Here is a 5686-nt window from a genome sequence, read left to right as displayed (position 1 = left end):
AGGCATAGTCATTGTAGACTTCCAGCATAGATGATGGTGATGACCTGAGTTCTTCCTCACTAATGCAGAGGCTTTCAGCACACACAGAGCACAGTCCAGGCCCACTGACACAAAGAGCAGCCTAGGATATGTCTTTTTGTGGTTTTATTGGATGGGTTGTAGGGTAGTTTGAGATACTCCAGAACCACTAACTGAAAAAAGAGGACACTCTTCTCTATACTGCAGATTTCAGAAACAGTCTTCTGCACAGCTCAGAGTTCCTGTGAAAGACTAGTAGAGGCCAGAGGTATGTACTCTTTAGGATGGGAACTACTTGATTCCGCTTTCAAAGACAGTCCTACCAAGAAAACTCAGGGGAAACTGAAGTACCTCTGGGACCTCAATGAATAGCCAATTGAGACAGCAGGACAACTTAAGGCAGGGGGTAGCCACATCCCACCTAAGCAGGTGGAATCCCTGGGACAGGAAGACACTGCTCTTCTACAGCTCAGACTAATAATGTGCTTCTCAGTCACCTTCTGGGCACACCTCCTCAGGGAGTTCTATGTGAATTTACAATAAAGGGAGTTCCTGTTTGCACCTAAGCTAGTGTCGTCTAGTTCTTGGGTGCAATTCTCAGCTATAATACCTTTTTCCTGGTTCCAGAGTGGAGGAAACTGTATGTCGGCAGAGGCACCCAGGCGGGGTGCCAGGCAGTCTGTCACAAAACTATAATTTTTCCAAACCTTAGCCAGAGCTTGGTGGTTGACACTATCCACAATTACCATAGTTAGGCAGAGAATGCATTGGCTTTGTGTAAACAAAAGATTTATTTAAAATGATATGGCTATTATATTTCAACTTCAGAGATCTGAATCACTGACACCTTGTCACATAGGGTAGACCCAAGTCCCCCCAGCAACCTATTGCTGTAGGACTTATGGTACTACCATGCTCTCCCTACTAAACCACTTAACACTTCCAACTCAAGCCCACCGTGGACACATAAAGTCTACCCAAATACCATGCAATTGCACAACTGACCACTGCTTTTGGTAACACACTGGGTTGACTAAAGCCTCGTACACACGCACCGATTGTTGGCCGACTGATCGGCCGTCTTTTGTCCAGTTTTGTTGTGTTGGTTGAAATGTGCTCTAGACTTGCACTGGACTTTTGTTGGCCAACAAAAACTAACTTCAGAAGTGATGTCATGTGATGGTTTGCTTGCCGTGTGTTTTTTCCTCTCTGAGCATGCCCAGTCTTGCTCATCTGATTTTTGTCTGCCGAAATCTGTACTGACTGAGGAACAATCAGCCGTTCTGTTGATGGCCAACAACAATTTTATAGCATGCACACCAGATTTTGTTCGGCCGAAAAGTCGCAGTCGGTTGACAGAAGCATCATACTAACAAGCCGATAATCGGCCGACCGGACGGTGGCCAAAAATTCACGGCCAACAATCGGTGCGTGTGTACGAGGCTTTACTAAAACTGGAGAGTGCAAAATCTGGTGCAACTCTGCACAGAAAGCAATCAGCTTCCAGTTTTTTGACACAGCTTAATTGAACAAGTTGAAGTAAGAAGCTGATTAGCTACCATGCGCAGCTGCACCAGATTTTGCACTCTCCAGTTTTAGTAATTAAACCCCACTGTTTTCTAGCAAGCGACCTTAACCACTTTAGCTCCAGTCACATTGCTGCTACTGCAGAGACCTACGTCGCTGGACTCCGCCCCTTGTGGGCGGCGCGCACGCGCCGCCGGAGGCTCGCGACCGCCGCCGCTCTTCCTCGATCGTCGGGGAATCTAGTTTGGAGATCCGCCCGCTTGTGTAAACAGAGCGGGCGGATCTCCTAAGTGACAGGCAGGGACAGATAGCATGGTTCAGCATAGTTGAACATGCGATCTGTCCTTCTGTCACTCAGTCACCTCCCCCCACACACGTTAGTAAGCACCAGGCATACATTAACCCCTCCCTCTCCAATAAAATTAACCCCTTCCCTGCCAGTGTCATTTTTACATTAACAGTGCATATTTATAGCACTGATTACTGCAGTAATGTCACTGGTACCCCCAAAAGTGTCAAAAATGTCAGTCAAGGACCCGATCTGTCTGCCGCAATGTCGCAGTCCCGCAAAAAAAATCGCAGATCGCCGCCATTACGCGTTAAAAAAAAAACACCAAAAATGACAGAAATCTTTCCCTTAGTTAGTAAACGCAATAACTTTTGTGCAAACCAATCAAAATACGCTTATTGTGATTTTTTTTTACCAAACATAGGTAGCAGAAAACAAATTGGCCAAAAATTTTAAAAAATTTTGATTTTTACATTTTTTGGGGGGGGGGGGGGGATTTCATATAAAAAAATGTGAAAAATATTGTTATTTTTTCAAAATAAACGCTATTTTTTTGTTTATAGCGCAAAAAGTAAAAATTGCACAGGTGATCAAATACCACCAAAAGAAAGCTCTGTTTGTGGGAAAAAAAGGGACGTAAATTTCGTTTGGGTACGGCATCGCACGACAGCGCAATTGTCAGTTAAAGTCGCACAGCGCCGAATCGCAAAAAGTGGTCTGGATGTAAGACAGCAAAATCCTCCGGTGGTAAAGTGGTTAAAAACAATTTTGCTTCATAACTATGAAATCAAATTTAGATGTGATTTTGTCTCCCAAACTTCATCAAGCACTGTGCATTGAAAGACTGTTTGACTGTACTTTCTTTCAAACTTAAAAAAAACTATCAAAACAGAATAGAGTTGTATTGGTGACAACATATTTTAAATGCAGAGTTTTAATACATTTTTTTTCTTAAATTTAAATAGAACTCAGCTTTCAAGATAACTTTTCAGGTCTCTAAATAAATGAAAATGGCACCCCCTTGGAATAGAAAAGGTAGTATACTCACCCCTCCAGGGACCCATGTCTTCTACATTCCCTTTGATAGTGGGGAGGGCTACGGCCAAGGGCCCTTGAAAGGCCTGAAGCCCCTGGTGAGGTAGTTCAACACCCAGAAGAATCAGCTGTAGTAACCATGGCACTATTTACAGTCTGTTGTGGACTGTGAGCAGGATGCGAAGGGCCTTTTAGGCTAGGCTAGGTGTTCTTTAAAGTGCGTACTAGTACACCTGGGCTGGGCAAAACTATAGCATGGTATTTACAGAGAAAGGGAGAGACTAGTATACTGCAGAAAAGCACATTGTTAATCTCAGTAGAAAAATGCTGGGGATCTAGTATAGAGGGAGTTTGGACCCAACACTGTGTTGATTCCAAGGAGGGTGAAGATATAAAGAGAAGATGGCTTATGAATTTATGTGCTGGTGTTCTTCACCCTAATGACTGCTACAGAATGTCTGTTCCTGTGTATGACATGCAGTGCCAAAGAGTTCTGTCAATATGTTAATGTAATGTTAAATATCATTGTCATCTTTGAAGAGTACCAGTAAAATCAGTACCAGTGCGGAAAATGCATTACTTGTGTGGACATTCCTTGATTATTAAAGCAGAGCACCACCCACATTTGGCCCCTTTGGGGGGGGGGGTACCTATCAAAAACAAGTACCCACTCCCACTTCCAGGTAATTGCAATTTCCGGCCCCTCCTCCTCCCCCTGCTTCATTCTGGGAGACACACAGGTCCCAAAGGACCTTTTAGAAAGCGCAGTGTGACTCACGCATGCGCAGTAAGACACAGGCTGTGAAACTTTCTGTTTCTCTTAGTGATGATGCCTGGACAGGTAAGTGTCCTTATATTACAAGTCAGCAAATACAGTATTTGTAGCTGCTGACTTCTAATTTTTCTCCCGGGCTGGAACTCTTTTTGAAGCCTAAACCCAGGGATGTCTTGAGCAGGCCTATGGCCAGGAGTTGGGCACAATATGGTGAATACAATATGATGATGAAGGTTCACACCTACCAGCAGTGGGTCCCTATCCTATCCAAAAAGAAGCAGAGTAGGAACTGATTCAGTTTGGCAACAACATCTAGCCAATCAGAAGTCCCCTACATTGGCATCCCATACTTCCAGAAGTGTTGAATGCTGAAGACACTAATGGAGGCTACATCAGTAGTGTGGAGGAGAGGCTGAAGACATGGGTTGCCACAGAGGTGGCTATAATCCCTCTTCTTCTGCAGCGGAGTGCTGGTTTGATTTTGTTACAGACCCGATAGGGTCTCTTTAACCACTTAAGCCCCGGAAGATTTTACCCCCTTCCTGACCAGGGCCTATTTTGCGATTCGGCACTGCGTTGCTTTAATGGACAATTGCGCGATCGTGCAAAACTGTACCTAAACAAATTTCACGTCCTTTTTTTCCCACAAACAGAACTTTCTTTTGATGGTATTTGATCACCTGTGCGATTTTTTTGATCATGCGCTATAAACAAAAAATGCGTAAATTTTGCAAAAATAACAATATTTTTCAAATTTTTTTATATGAAATTCCCCCAAAAAATGTAAAAATCCAATTTTTTTAACATTTTAGGCCAATTTGTTTTTTGCTACATATGTTTGGTAAAAAAAAAATCGCAAAAAGCGTATTTTGTTTGTTTTTTTGCGCAAAAGTTATTGCGTTTACTAACTAAGGGAAAGATTTTTGTAATTTTTGTTGTTTTTTTTTAACGCGTAATGGCGGCGATCTGCGATTTTTTTTGCGGAACTGCGACATTGCGGCGAACACATCGGACCCTTGACTGACATTTTTGACACTTTTGGGGTTACCAGTGACATTACTACAGTAATCAGTGCTATACATATGCACTGTTACTGTAAAAATGACACTGGGAGGGAAGGGGTTAACTTTATTGGAGAGGGAGGGGTTAAGTGTGTCCCTAGGGGCGTGTTTCTAACTATGATTGGCTGTGGCTACTTGTGTAAGAACAGAGATCAATGGTCCTACATAGTAGAACCGTGTGATCTTCATTCTTACACAGGGGAGAATGACAGGCGGCTGTGTTTACATTAGCCGCCTGCCTTTCACCCGCTCTAACGGACGATCGCGAGTGCCCGGAGGCCTCCGGCGGCGCGCGCTTGCTCCCCAGAGCCTCACAGGCGAGCGACGTAGACCTACGTCGCTTTGCCTGTGAGGGGCTGACTGCCGACAAAGATCTACGTTAGGCGGTCAGCAAGTGGTTAAAGGCTTTTTTATACTACCTCCATTTCTATACATTTGATTGTGTATAATATTTTTTTGTTGGCCCCATTCTCACGAAAACACTACATTCCAGTACATTCTGACAAGCTTCAATGTGGTACATAAATATGTTGAAACTCAATATATGGGATGTGTTCTTTGATCTGAACATACTGTTAGGTAAAAAGACAAGCCATTTTGCCCATTCAGACCCCCTGATCCCTGATACGCACCTTGCCAGCACTGCCCCTGTCTCCATCATAGCTGTCAATAAAACCCAGTGCTTTTAGGTATGGGGGACCATGTGACGTTCTCCCTGTGACTGTTCTTGGGTCTACCAGCAAATCATTAGGCCTGCGCACTATCACATGACTGGGGAGTGACATCACTGCCTTTTTTTTTTTTTTAAGTAAATTATATTTATTTATTTTTTTATACAAAGTGCACACACACAATTATACATGTGTGGACATACTGTAATATAACATGTTGCTAACAATTAAATACAATATGTAATTAATTGACTTCTGCCTGTGTTTTCGTGGCTCTCATAAACCCTGTCATTGAATAGTTACAGCTTTA

This window comes from Pelophylax lessonae (genome assembly GCF_965119305.1).
Source record: "Pelophylax lessonae genome assembly, chromosome: 11".
NCBI classification, from domain to species: domain Eukaryota; kingdom Metazoa; phylum Chordata; class Amphibia; order Anura; family Ranidae; genus Pelophylax; species Pelophylax lessonae.
This window is presented reverse-complemented; position numbering follows the sequence as displayed.